We start from the raw sequence: 13,328 nt of genomic DNA, 5'->3' as shown, positions 1-13,328 counted from the left end.
GAGTTCTCTGTGGTGCTTTATTGTCATCCTATTTGCTAGTGGAACAAACTTAAAAACATTTGGCATGAAGATATCTCAGGGTCAAATCTTCTCCCCAGATTTACAGAGTGAACCCAGTCAGTTGGGCAGCTCTGATAGTAAGGCAAAATGGTTTCTTAATTATATCCTGCCATAATATTATAAGAGAGTTCCCCAAAGAGTAGAAGGTAAAGAAGAGTCCCCGTCTTCTAGTGCAGCCAGAATTCAAGTGATAGGATCAGACTGTTTTCCCCAAGCCAACCAGGAAGTTGGCTTTTTTGATAAGGACTCTGAGAGTCATGCTAGAAAGACTAAAGCTTTGGGTGAATCAGAGCACAGACTGTTGGACAAGGATACTTGTAAGCATCCTGCATAAGTATTCTTCCTCTTTCCCTCCCTTTCCATAAATTTTGGCATCCTTATGCTTAGAGTTATTCACTTAGGTTCCAAGACCTAGATTAATAAAAGTGGTGAAACTTTCATGTCTTCAGGATCATCTTCAGAGACTGTCTACGTGCCTTTCAAACTCACACCACTTCAGCATTTCAGAGTGGAGAAAAATATAAACAATTAATGTGGAATGATGAAAGAAGGAAAGAGAAAATGAGAGAGGAAGTAAGGGAGGATAGAGAGAAAGAAAGGAAGAAAAAAGGAATGGAGGGAGGAAAGAAGGGAGAGAAGCAGGAAGAAAGGAATGGAGGGAGGAAGAGGCAAAGAAAGGAAAGAAAGAGAGGGGAGAGAAGGGGAAAGGGGAGGAAGGAAAGAATGAAGCCTAGAGGAAATGATAGAGTGAAGAAAGAGAGGAAAGAAGAGAGTGAAAAGAAGGAAGAAAGTAGCAGTCATTCAGGTATCTAAAGTTCAATGCTACTCTAACTCAAAGAAGTAATTTAGGTTCATTAAACATGTTTGTGGAGAAAGATGCAACCTCCATCCTTTAGAAGATACTATGGTTCAAGGTATCAGCCAAAGGGTAGAGATAGATAGGGAGATAAATAAATAGGTTGATAGGTACATAGATAATAGATAATAGACAGACAGACAGATAAATAGATAGATGGATGATGGATAGGGAGAGAGAGAGAGAGAGAGAGAGAGAGAGAGAGAGAGAGAGAGAGAGAGAGAGAGAATAAACATTTTTAAGGCCTTACTATGTGCTAAGAATAGTGCTAAGGGGTGGGAAAACAGATAAAAGCAAATAAGCAAACAATCTCTGACTTCATTGAGCTAACTTTATAAAAGAGAAAGACAGCACATAAAAAAAAATACAGAAATGGAGGAAGGTACAAACAGGAGGCAGGGTATGGAAATGGACTAGAAAGTAGCATGAAGATATGGGAAAAGACCATGAAGACATGATAAGATGAAAGCTCTTCTCTTCGAGCTGTGTGGCCTAGGAGCAGAGTCCAAAGTTGAGGTTATGGGGAAGATGAGAATTATGGACAGAATGTAGTCAGTCAAGTCATGGATGAACAGAACACAAGTGATCAGGATGACCTGATAAGTATACCCAGAATTTTATGGAAACTGAATCCAAGGGGCTGTGCAGGAAATGAGAGGAAATTCTAACAGCCATTTGCAGAAGCACTTGTATGGGGAGGATCTGGTTCAGTCCTATCCCCTTGGATAAAGTTGGGAAGCAATGGCTAGCAAGCCCAGCAACCTTGGGAGGGAAAAAAGAAATAGAAACAAGAAACAATCTGCCTTCCCCTACAAACAACAAGCACTAAAGGCAAAAACAGCTAGCAGAGAGACAAGAAACCAGAGAAGCAAGAGAGGTAACCTGGTAAGGGAGAAATGAAGAGTCAGGTGGAGAAGTCTGGAACCTTGAGTTAACATTTTTAGCCAGAAGTTGAAAGCAAGACATTTCTATGTGTTATAGAGGATAAACAGGTTCTAGGGTGGGATTGCAAAGAGTTCTCAACTCTCTGTGACTTTTGCCTTTGAAAAGGTAAAGTAATATGGAGCATAAGCAACATACACCCCAAAAGGTTCAATGTGATTCATCTGATAATATTTTTAGGTTCAAAAATTAACTTTTTCAGCCAAATCATTTGGTCCTTTTCTACTAAATTCTAGTGATATACAGATGTATGGGATCAATTTGCCATAACCTGACAAGGCATAGGAAATAGTGACTTTTGATTGAGCAAGAAAGAAAAGCATTTCCTGTAGAACTTTCATATGGGCTATCTGTGCCCAATCTGTGGTAGAGCATTCTGAGTTCATATTGATCTGATCAGCCACAGTCGGACACACTATAACTTCACTTTTATCATGGTGATGTCATTTTGCTCCTCTTTGAAACACACAACAACCAACCAACAAAGGATCCTTGTGTGGACAGGGTCTAGAAAAGCTGACTGAAGAAACAGAAATTGTTAAAAAAAAATTCAAATCATTTTGTTTTTCAATATTTCATTCTGAAGAATTGTAATACAGGTAAAACCAGATTTCAAGTCTGAGATGTTTTTTGCATGCTGCTTCTTGGGCATGCTTCTGGATTAGTAGAGAAAATAATGAGTTAACCTTGAAGAGAAAGTTGGTGAGAACCCTGGAGAGGAGATGAATTCTTCGTTCCTGTTTTGGTAGAGGACACTTGTGGTTCCAGACTCTCTTCAGGACAGATTCCATAGTGGTGAAGGAGAAAGTCTATTTTACATAAATGTGGGCACAACCATTGTTTAAGAAGTCCCTGATTTCTAGCTTATCTCCCTAGAGATCTCATGGAATTTACTCTTGGGTAAGAATAAAGTTTCTGTCCTAATTGAGATTTTAACTTACCCTAAAGAGCTCATTAACTAGTTTATTTTCCGTTATAGTCTAATCTGTAGTTTCTTTGATTTTTGTTTACTATCAGTTTGGTTAAAAGGATTTATGTGTTATTCATTATTTGTGATGGTTTTGTATATAGAATTTAGTAGGAAAGGATCAAGTGATTTGGTTAAAAAAGCTGATTTTTGAACCTAAAAATATTACCCTTGACCAACAATACTGGGAGACAAAAAAATAAATAAAATTCTAGTTTAAGACTCTTTCTTTTTGAGAACAGAGCAGCCAGACTCATAACACTTTATTCTATTCCTGTCTGGGCAAGAACCAAAGTCTCCCTTGGAGAGAGATAGGCCAGATTCCAGAGATATTTGTCAATACTTCCCCTCAAGTCACCTGTCTATATATTTGAAGTACCCACATGTTTTTACACATCCTACCTATGCAGAACACACCCTACACATAGATTATGAATCCAGTGTAATCCCCCTAGAGACCAGCTGCTCAGGACCTGGCTTCTGATCTTAGGGAATATATCAATCAGGGCAAAGCCCAGTCTTAGGTGGCAAGCAGGGGAAACCATGGCAGTAAAATATCAGGAGGAATAGTACTGAACGTTTCTGACAAGAAAGTCAACAGCAATGGGCAAAATGGAACACCTGCCAAGGGTAAATGTCATCGGTAGCTGAATAACACAGTATTAAGGTTAGAACAAGGGAAACCGGAATAAAAGAAGGCCAAATCACAAAAGTGGTCGAGCAATAAGAGAAAGGAGAATAAGGCAAAGAGCACTGAAGCACTGGACCCCAGTGTAGGACAGTGCAGCTAGAAGCTGCCCCATGTTAGTGCCCCTTAAAAGAAAGAACTATATAGGATATGATCTGCACAGCTCATTTGAGAAGGTTGGCCCTCCAGAAAGAGAGGGTATCTCAACTTCTTAATGAATCTTGAGTGTCCTATCAAGTCTTACTAGGTTTTTCAAGACCCTACAAGGGTTCCTGTAGACCTCAAGATCCACCATTAAGTACATAGGCATGGACTTAAATGTATATGCAATTCTCTGATTTAGAGTTCTAGTTTTATGTGTGTATGTGTTTTAAATAATAACTATTGAGACATTTATAATATTTTCAAGTCTACAATACACATTTCTCACAACAATCTTGAGGAGTGAATGTATTAATACGTTCATTTTACAGATGAGAAAACTATTAACTTCAAAGGTAAACTGCCCTTTCCAGAATCTCAGAGATGAGAAGTATCTGAGACCTTATACCATTTGATTTCAAGTTTGTCACTCTTTGTACTAGGCCAGTTTGTTTCTAATGAAAGTACAGTTCCTTTTATTCCCTATATCAGAACTATTATTGGGAAACCCCCATTTATACTGTAAAAAAAAATTGTAATTGACATGAATTTAATTTTTAAAAAGTTTACACAATTTGAGCTAGTTCTTATATTAAGAATAGATGAATCTTTAAACCTAAGGACACAGGCTCATGAACTTCCTTACCTTCCTCTTGGAAGCATCCTCAGGCCCTCAGGTCCAACTATCCAGTAATGGTTGGTGTCACAAGAAAGATAAGGAAAAAGTTAAATCACTTTTTTTTAATTGTTAGGATGACAAAAGACTTAAGGATGATCTTTTTGAATGTGTATTTATTATCTTTTTCTTTTCACAACATATGAAATTTTAAATATTCTCATTCTTAGAAAGTGAGAAGACTCTATAGAATTACTCTTTCTCAGTGTAAGAGCATTCATTTGAAAGGTTAATTTGAGCAATGTTGCTTATTCATGATTTCTTCCCTGTTTTCAATGAGCAAATGTCCACAACAGAATCAACTGGTACCAACAATTCCAGTATGCATGTGTTAGTTTTTTTCCCCCCCTAGGTAAAGACACTCATTTTCAAGACATCATATTATTGGATCTAATCAAATCTATTTAGAAGTTTTAATTTAGCGTTCTGCTATATTTATTTACTATTGTTTACAAAAGCCTCAGTAGTTTAGAACAGATGCTTTCACTATATTTTATTGATTACTTGGCTATCTTTCACAGTTTCTCTTCACTAGTCAGTAGTGCTTTTAGAGATTTGTATTTGTGTTGGCTCATAATCCAGTAAAGAATCAGCCCATGAAGCAAGGCATAGCCACAATCAATTCCCCACCCACTGAAGGAATTTTTAATATAATAGTGTTAAAGTGCTTAGTACTTGACTCTGTCATCAGATCCACATTGTGGATATTTGAAATTGGAAAAGTTTTGAAAGGATATCAGGAGCCAGTAAGCATTACTGTCAGTCAGGGGTAGTCACACAGCCTCTAGGAAATGCAATATCATTAGTATATCTTCCATATTACAGCATATTCTCTTCCATTTTTTCCAAAAGTCACAAATGGACACACAAAGAGCGATTCTAATTTCACCCTGTGTGTTCGTATACACTGGCATGGCAGTGTATGTAGAGAAAGGAGCAGGAAAGGAGGATGCCAAAAATAATGAACAAAAATCCATTTAGGATATTCTTTCTATCATTTCTGTCTCCCCCAACCTATCCCCACTCCAACTCAGAAGAAAGAAGCATTCCCCAATCTTCTCACAGAGAAGGGGAATATCAGAAATAGCAAAGGACTGTAGGACATACATCCATGAGTACAAAAATTTCCTCCCCCAATTTTGCCAGTGGCAAGATAAATGCATTTTGCATTCTTTACTACTTGGCTAGCATAAGGCTGGAGTGATGCATGTCATGGATGACTAGTTCTTTCCAAAGATAACTGGGAAGAAGGTAGTTCTGGCCAAATAAAGATCGTTTTGGTTTCTGAATAACCATACTGCTCAAATTAATCCTTCAAATCTAATACCCCTTAAAAAGAGTTTGACCCTATGGAGATGTCTCTTTCCGAGAAGGAGAATATTTACTGCCTTTCTGGGTCTTCATTGCCAGTTCCATTTGTTTTGGAGCCAGAGTCTTGGCTAAGGAACAATAGACTACATGTACCCAAGGACATTTCTCAAGGCTCATATTTATTTTGTCTATACATTTGGAGCAGAACACTAGTAAGAATGGCCCATCAGTTAGCATACTAATCTGTGTCATTTAATTGTCTGTACTAGAAAATTTCATATGCTTTCATGACTGGCTATTGAATGTCAGACTACTGGCTCTAAATGTGGAATTCTTAACATGCTTATATTTCATGATCACCTCTGACAGTCTAGTGAAACCTATGGATCCATTCTCAGAATCATGTTCCATGGTCTGGGACCTCCTGAAATCTATCCACCAATTGCTTAGTTCGTGGATACCAGGTTGAGACCCTTTGCTCTGAATAAAAAATTAAAGCAAGTCTCAAGGGTTAACTTGAAAACAGGCACTCCTCTAAAGAGATGGATTTCCCAAAAGAATATGTTTAAATCAGAATTTTAAAGTAATACATGCTGATATTGAAAGGTGATGAGTATCCTAACCTGGAATAGTGGTCAGAGGACTGGTCTTAGGGTCAGAAAGGTCCGAATTCAATTCACTGTGCTCATATATACATTAGCTGTGGACTCTTGTTCAATCAGCCTCTCAAAGCCCCAAGTCTGTAAGTTACAGAGAACATTCATATTGGCATTAATTGGCAATTTCTACACTGTGAGTTTCTTGTGTACTCTTATGGAGTCTCTCATGCTCTCTTCCAAAACAAAAAGGGAAATTTAGACTTTGTTTCTAAGACAAAGGTCTTGTATTTAGCAGGGAACATGATAGGAAATATGTCACTTGGAGGTTGTTTGGGAAAGAAGACATTTTGATGGGTGAAGGAATCAGGAAAACCTTCATGCAGATGACAGTGTTTGAGCTGCATCACAAAGAAAGTAAAAGAGTATATGATGCGCTTTCCACCTTCACTCAACTCAACTCTCATCTGTTGTTCTAACATATGTTCTAACATCTTGTTGTTCCAAACTGTGGTATGGTCCAGAATATCAAGAGAATTAATGAAAAAAAATGCTGGGAAGGTGGCCTAACAATGCCAGATCTCAAATTGTATCATAAGGCAGCAATGAGAAATAGAGGGATAGATCAGTGGAGAAGGTTAGGTACTCAAGACACAGTAGTCAATAAATATAGCAGTCTACAATTTGATGAACCCAAGGACTCCACCTTCTGGGACAAGAACTTATTGTATGACAAAAATTGTTGGGAAAACTGGATAATAAATAGTGTGGCAGAAACTGGGCATAGACCAATACCCGACACCCACCCTACACAAGAGTAAAGTCTGAATGGGTACATGATCTAGGTATAAAAGTTGATACAATAAACAAATTAGGGGAGCAAGGGATAGTGTATCTGTCAGATATATAGAGAATGGAGAAATTTATGACCAAACAAGAGATAGAGAACATTATGAAGTGCAAAATGGATAATTTTGATTACATTAAATTAAAAAACTTTTACGCAAACAAACCCAATGCAACCAAGATTAGGGGGAAAGGAGAAAACTGGGAAAGAATTTTTACAACTAGTGTCTATGATAAAGGCCTCATTTCTAAAATATATAGAGAACTGAGTCAAATGTACAAGAATACAAGTCATTCCCTAATTGATAGCCAAAGAATATGAACAGGAAGTTTTCAGAAGAAATTAAAACTTTCTATAGTCATAAGAAAAAATTCTCTAAATCACTATTGATTAGAGAGATGCAAATCAAAACAGCTCTGAGATACCACATCACACTTATCAGATTGGTTAGCATGACAAAACAGGAAGATGATAAATGTTGGAGGAGATATGAGAGAGATGAAACACTAATTCATTGTTGGTGGAGCTGTGAACTGATCCAACCATTCTGAAGAACAATTTGGAACTGCCCTTTGGCCCAGCAATATCACTTCTTGGACTGTATCCCAAAGAGATCATAAAAATGAGAAAAGATCCCACATGTACAAAAATATTTATAGTAACTCTCTTTGTTGTGGTCAAGAACTGGAAATCCAGGAAATGTCTATCAATTGGGGAATGGCTGAACCAGTTGCGGCATATGAATGTAATGGAATACTATTGTACTATAAGAAATGGTGAACAGGAGGACTTCAAAAAAGCCTGGAAAGACTTAAATGAACTGATGCTGAGTGATAGGAGCAGAACCAGAAGAATGTTGTACATAGTAACAACTACAGCGTATGAGGCCTGTTTCTGATAGACTAGGCCCTTCTCAGAAATGCAGGGACATAAAATATTCTCAAAGGACTCGAGACAAAAGGCCATCCACATCCAGAGATAAAACTATGGAATCGGAACACAGAATGAAGCAAACTATTTTCTCTTGTGTTTTGTTTTGTTTTGGTTTTTCTGATGGTTTCTCTCATTTGTTTTAATTCTTCTATGCAACATGACTAATGTGAAAAATGTATTTAATAAGAATGTATGTGTAGAACCCATATAAGATTGCATGCCATCTCAGAGAGGAAAGGAGAAGGAGGGGGAGAAAATTTAAGACTTATGGAAGTGATTGTTGAAAATTGAAAACAAACAAATTAATTAAATTTTTTTTAAAAAGAAGCTGTAGCATGCCAAGCAGCCACACCTCAAAAATGTGTTGGCAGATGGGCTAATTCAGGTTGAGGGTAACCATTGGTTTTCAAACCCATGGGTGAGTTAGGGGTATGTCTACCGCAACCATGTGAAAACTTGCCCGGCAGAATGGGTAGATGAGAACAATTTATTCCAGTGACCATGAAGGCAGCTGAAGTAGGCACTGAGGAGCACTTAGAGACTGGTCAGACATCAGAGACGTCAGCGTTATCCACTGCATCCTGGGTCATCCCCAGGCCTCCTGACTCATTTTGCTACTGAACTTTGATGATTCTGGAAGAAAGAATAAGGCTGAAAACTTTGTGCAACCCTGCCTCACTTAAATCCAACTCAGTCCTCTTCAAAAACAAAGGACAAACAACAAGGAAGGAAGGAAGGAAGGAAGGAAGGAAGGAAGGAAGGAAGGAAGGAAGGAAGGAAGGAAGGAAGGAAGGAAGGGAGAGAGGGAGGAAGGGAGTCTGTAAAGCTGGGGTTGTCTTTGCAATGGCAAAGAGATAAGAAATTGAGTGTCATGTGTGAGGAACAGAGAGATGGCCAGTTTGGCTGGATTGCAATGTGGAGGGGTAGGAGGGACAGGGGAACAATGCCCAATGAGGATAAAAGGGTAGGTTGGAGTCAGGTTATATATTTCTTTAAAAGCAAATCAGAGAAGTTCATATTTGGTTCTAAAGGAAAAAGAAACCCCTGCAGTTGTGTAGGGCAATCATGTGGTTGGTTACTTTGTGTTGCATAGTGTAGGATGGACTGGTGTGGGGAGAAATTTAAGGAAGGGAGGCCAGTTTGGAGGCCTCTGCAAAATGGGGGCAAGAGAGGACAAAAGTTTGAACTTGGAGTGTTGTGAATGGAAAGAATGAGCTAGATGCAAGAGAAGCTGTAGAACTTGAAGGTATGACAGATAATGAAGATAAAACAGCAAGATTTGATGATAGGTTGGATGTGTGGCGTGAGGGAGAGTGAGAAGTTCAAGATGATGACATTATGCATATGACATAATGGAAGGATTTTGTTACATGAACCTCATTATGAGTCTAATTTTATTCTTCATGACTTCATTTGGGATTTTCTTGGCAAAGATGGTGGAGTGGCTTGCCATTCCCTTCTCCAGCTCATTTTATAGATGAGGAAACTAATGCAAACAGAGAGATAACACAAAGTAAACGCAAGATGTGCAAATCTGGGATATCCACCCCAAATATTCACAAGGACTATCTGTGCCCACCCTGTGATAGAGCATTCCAAGCTCTTATTGGTCTGATCAGCCACAGTTGGACACTCTGTACTTCACAATGGTGATTTTGTTTTGGTCCTCTTTGAAGACGAAGGACAACAATCAACCAACTAAGTGTATGAGGCCAGATTTGAACTTAGATTTTCCTGACTTCAGGCCTGCACTCTATGCGTTAAAGTACTTATAGTGGTATCTTAAACAAAAATAGAAAAATTTTAAAGAGAGGAGGGTTTAGGAGAAATATGAGTTGAGTTTTAGAAATGTTAAATTTAAGATGTCTCCAGGAAATCCATTTTGAAAAATTCTATAGGAAATGTAGTAATTTGGGACTGGAACTCTGAGAGGAGACACTGGGGCCGAATATACACATTTAGGAGTCATCTACATAAAGACTATAATTAAAATCATGGGACGAGATGAGGTTTTTCATTGGAGAATAGAGAAGATAAAGAAACCCCAAGGTAAAACCTCCAAGAATACCCACAGTTAAGAGTCATGATATAAATGATAAACCAGGGGAGTAAAATGAGGAGTAGTCAGACTGGTAAGAAGTGAATGAAAAGAAAGTATTGTCATGGAAATACGGAAAGAAGAAAGAACTCCAAAGAGAAAATGTATATATAACAGGGTTGGGTCAAGAAAGGTTTTGTTGTTCAGTCATTTTTTAATCTTATCTGAATCTTTAAGACCTCACTTGGTGTTGTCTTGGCAGAGGTACTGGAGTGGTTTACCATGTTCTTCTCCAGCAAATTTTACAGATAAGGAAACTAAGCCAAACAGGGTTGAATGATTTATCCAGGATCACAGAGCTAGTGTATGAGGCCTAGTCTGGTATACTTAAGGGACATAATATCATAATATTTTCCATGAATTAGTTAAATTCACCAACCTGGTAGTCCTGGTTACAAAATCAAAACTATCATCAGGACATCAGAGCCTTGCCTTTATCTTGGCTCTTTCTCTTCTTTATCTTCTATCATTCTTTTTCTTTCCTTTTTGTCTTTTGTTAAAATACATTAGAATATAAAGGGAAAAAAAGGTTCAGGAGGTAGTTCCCAGGAGCCTGTCAACTGAAGAATTACAAAGAAATTCCTAGGTAATATCCTTACAACTTACTGCTAGAGTGTCAAAGGTTGATCATGTGGATTGCCTCAACCTATGAAATTATTTTTACATCAGTTGTCTGATTTTATGAAAAGTTTCTTAAATTGTAACAAACTGTAGGCCACTCAGAGATTCAGAATCTTATGTAGGACTTTGCAGTGCCTATAAAATCAAGATTCATATGGAAAGGGCAGATTATCAGAGAACAGTTAAGGATGCCTTTATAGGCAGAAGGAACCCACAGTGTCTCTAAAAGTATAAGCAGACAGTGGAGTATCCTTAATTTTGTGGTGGAAAATGAAAGTTTACTGGATGAAAGCCCGACTTGCTGGATAATTCCTTGCTACACTACCTAAGTATTACCCTTAAGAATATTAATGTTAAATGATGAAATTGGTAGCATAACAATCTTACCAATAAGAACTCAACTTCCATCTGCTTTGTCTACAGAACCATGACACAGAAAACATCTATTTCTCAGGTATTGTTTATTCATTTTGCAAGTTAGTAGTAACGTTACATTTCTACAAACATAATTTTTGAACGACCAGTTTCTTTATTCAGATATTCTCTCAGTCAGAGAAGACAAAAGGTTATTTTCCCCAAGCCTTGGATTTAGGGGATTATATTACAAGAAAAAAATATTTCCAGGTAGTAAAGGAATTCAGAAAATTTTTAGAAAGATAGCATTTGGTCACCAAGTGATTTTGACTGCTAAATGACTTGGCAAAGTTGAACATTAACTAAATGTTTAAACAAATTGTCCTGTTGGCCTTAGAGAATTTTTCTTTGAAGGAAGTTGTATTACATGTGAGGTTTACCCTGCTCTCCAAACTCATGGGATTTTTTCATCAAACTACGTTGAAATGAATGCAGAGGTTTAAAACTGAGCTTTTTAAAGCTGGGAGATTCAAAAGCTAAGGATTCTATGAGGAATAGGAAACTGCAATATGATGAGGAGAGCCACATGTAACACACAGGAAAATAAAATTACTTCAACCAACAACTAGAATGGAAGTAGCCTTTCTCGCAGAGACCATTCGTATTTTCCATGTGAAATTTTTGGTCAGGTGTGAGTGAAAAGAAGAAAGTAACTAGTTAAGTGTAATATTTATGTTAAGTTTGAAGGATGCATTCCTAATAGAGGAACTAAATTGAAAGAGAGAGAGAGAAAGAGAGAGAGAGAGAGAGAGAGAGAGAGAGAGAGAGAGAGAGAGAGAACTATATTTGGAAAACATCAGTCAACCAATAAAGATTAAGACTTGAAAATCTCTTTAAATAGAAAGAACTAAAACAGTGCAATGTTTTCTATAAAACAAAATGTGTTCATGGTTCATGAAATGAAACTGTTTTTCTAGAAGAAATCACATCATAAACGAATGTGCACATCCTTGAAAACCAACCAACCAACAAACAAACAAACAAAAACTGCTCAGGATCCATAAAGACTTTTTATCCAAATTATGACTATTTAATATACAACAGCTGATTTTTTTTTAATCTGAAAGCATGCTCATAGGTTTTGCTAGTTGCTTTTGGTTAAAAATTTAATTTGCTTGTTTATTTTTTTTTCTTATTTATCATGCCTAGAATTGTAATAAAACCCAGGCCTTGGATCTGGCAACAACATCCAAAGCAAGACAAAAAAACTGATATTATAAGGAAAAATCCTGGCATTCAGATTTAAATGGCTTCTGGAAAGATGTGGTGCTTGTTGTTTCTCTTTTAATGGAGATACATTCAGATGGTGATTATATATCATTGAAGACTTTTGGGTTAAAAATTAGTGGAAAATAGTTTTATTATGATTCCTAGTAGAAGTAGTAGTAATAGAAAGAAGAGGAAGAGGAAGAGGAAAAGAAGGAGGAGGACAAGGAGAAGAAAAGAGGAAGAAGAAAGGTGATGATGATAATGACAATGATGACAGCATGGCACAGTGGAGAGCAAGCTGGTTGGAATGAGGAAGAATGGGGGTTGAGCACACATACTAACTGCATGACCATGGGCAAGTCATTTAATTTTTCAGTACTTTTAGGCAATACACATACATATATACACATATACATGCACACATACACATATATATGTATACATACATATATACATGTGTGTATGTGTGTATAGAACCATAGGTTATAAGTGACTTGCCCAATGTATATCAGTGAAGGTAATTTCCACATAAAGTATTTCTCACACTAATCAAATCACTGGGAAAGAAAGAAAAGGAAGGAAGCAAGAAAAGAATGAAAAGACAGAAAAAATAGGAAAAATAATTATTAACATTTAAATATTTTATTTAGTACAAAGAACATAACAAGAGTGATTAATGATAAGAGTTTGACATAACAGTTCCATTAATAACAACTCCACTGAAAAATCATTTTTTAATATTAATATACTATTCTGTATCAAATTGTACTTCTATTTTGGTTTTCTAGTTTCAAGAATTTTATCATTTAGTTTTTACTTATATTAAATACCTCTATTGGAAGGCTTTATTCAGTCAAATATAAGAGTAAAGATGAACCTTACATTATATAATATATATGTTTCTGAAAAGTCATTCATACATTGTAAATCTGGGGACATCTAGGTCACATAGCTAACAAGAAGGAGGAC

General features: G+C 37.0%; 1 long non-coding RNA gene across 1 annotated transcript in view; it reads left to right on the top strand.

The window, feature by feature from the left end:
* Nucleotides 1-13,328, top strand: part of LOC140531289 (uncharacterized) — a 63,915-nt gene that overhangs the window by 24,355 nt on the left and 26,232 nt on the right. The window lies entirely within an intron of this gene.

This window comes from Notamacropus eugenii, chromosome 3 (assembly GCF_028372415.1).
Source record: "Notamacropus eugenii isolate mMacEug1 chromosome 3, mMacEug1.pri_v2, whole genome shotgun sequence".
Lineage (NCBI taxonomy): Eukaryota > Metazoa > Chordata > Mammalia > Diprotodontia > Macropodidae > Notamacropus > Notamacropus eugenii.
Note: the sequence above shows the minus strand (reverse complement) of the source record. Positions and strands in the feature narration are given on the sequence as shown.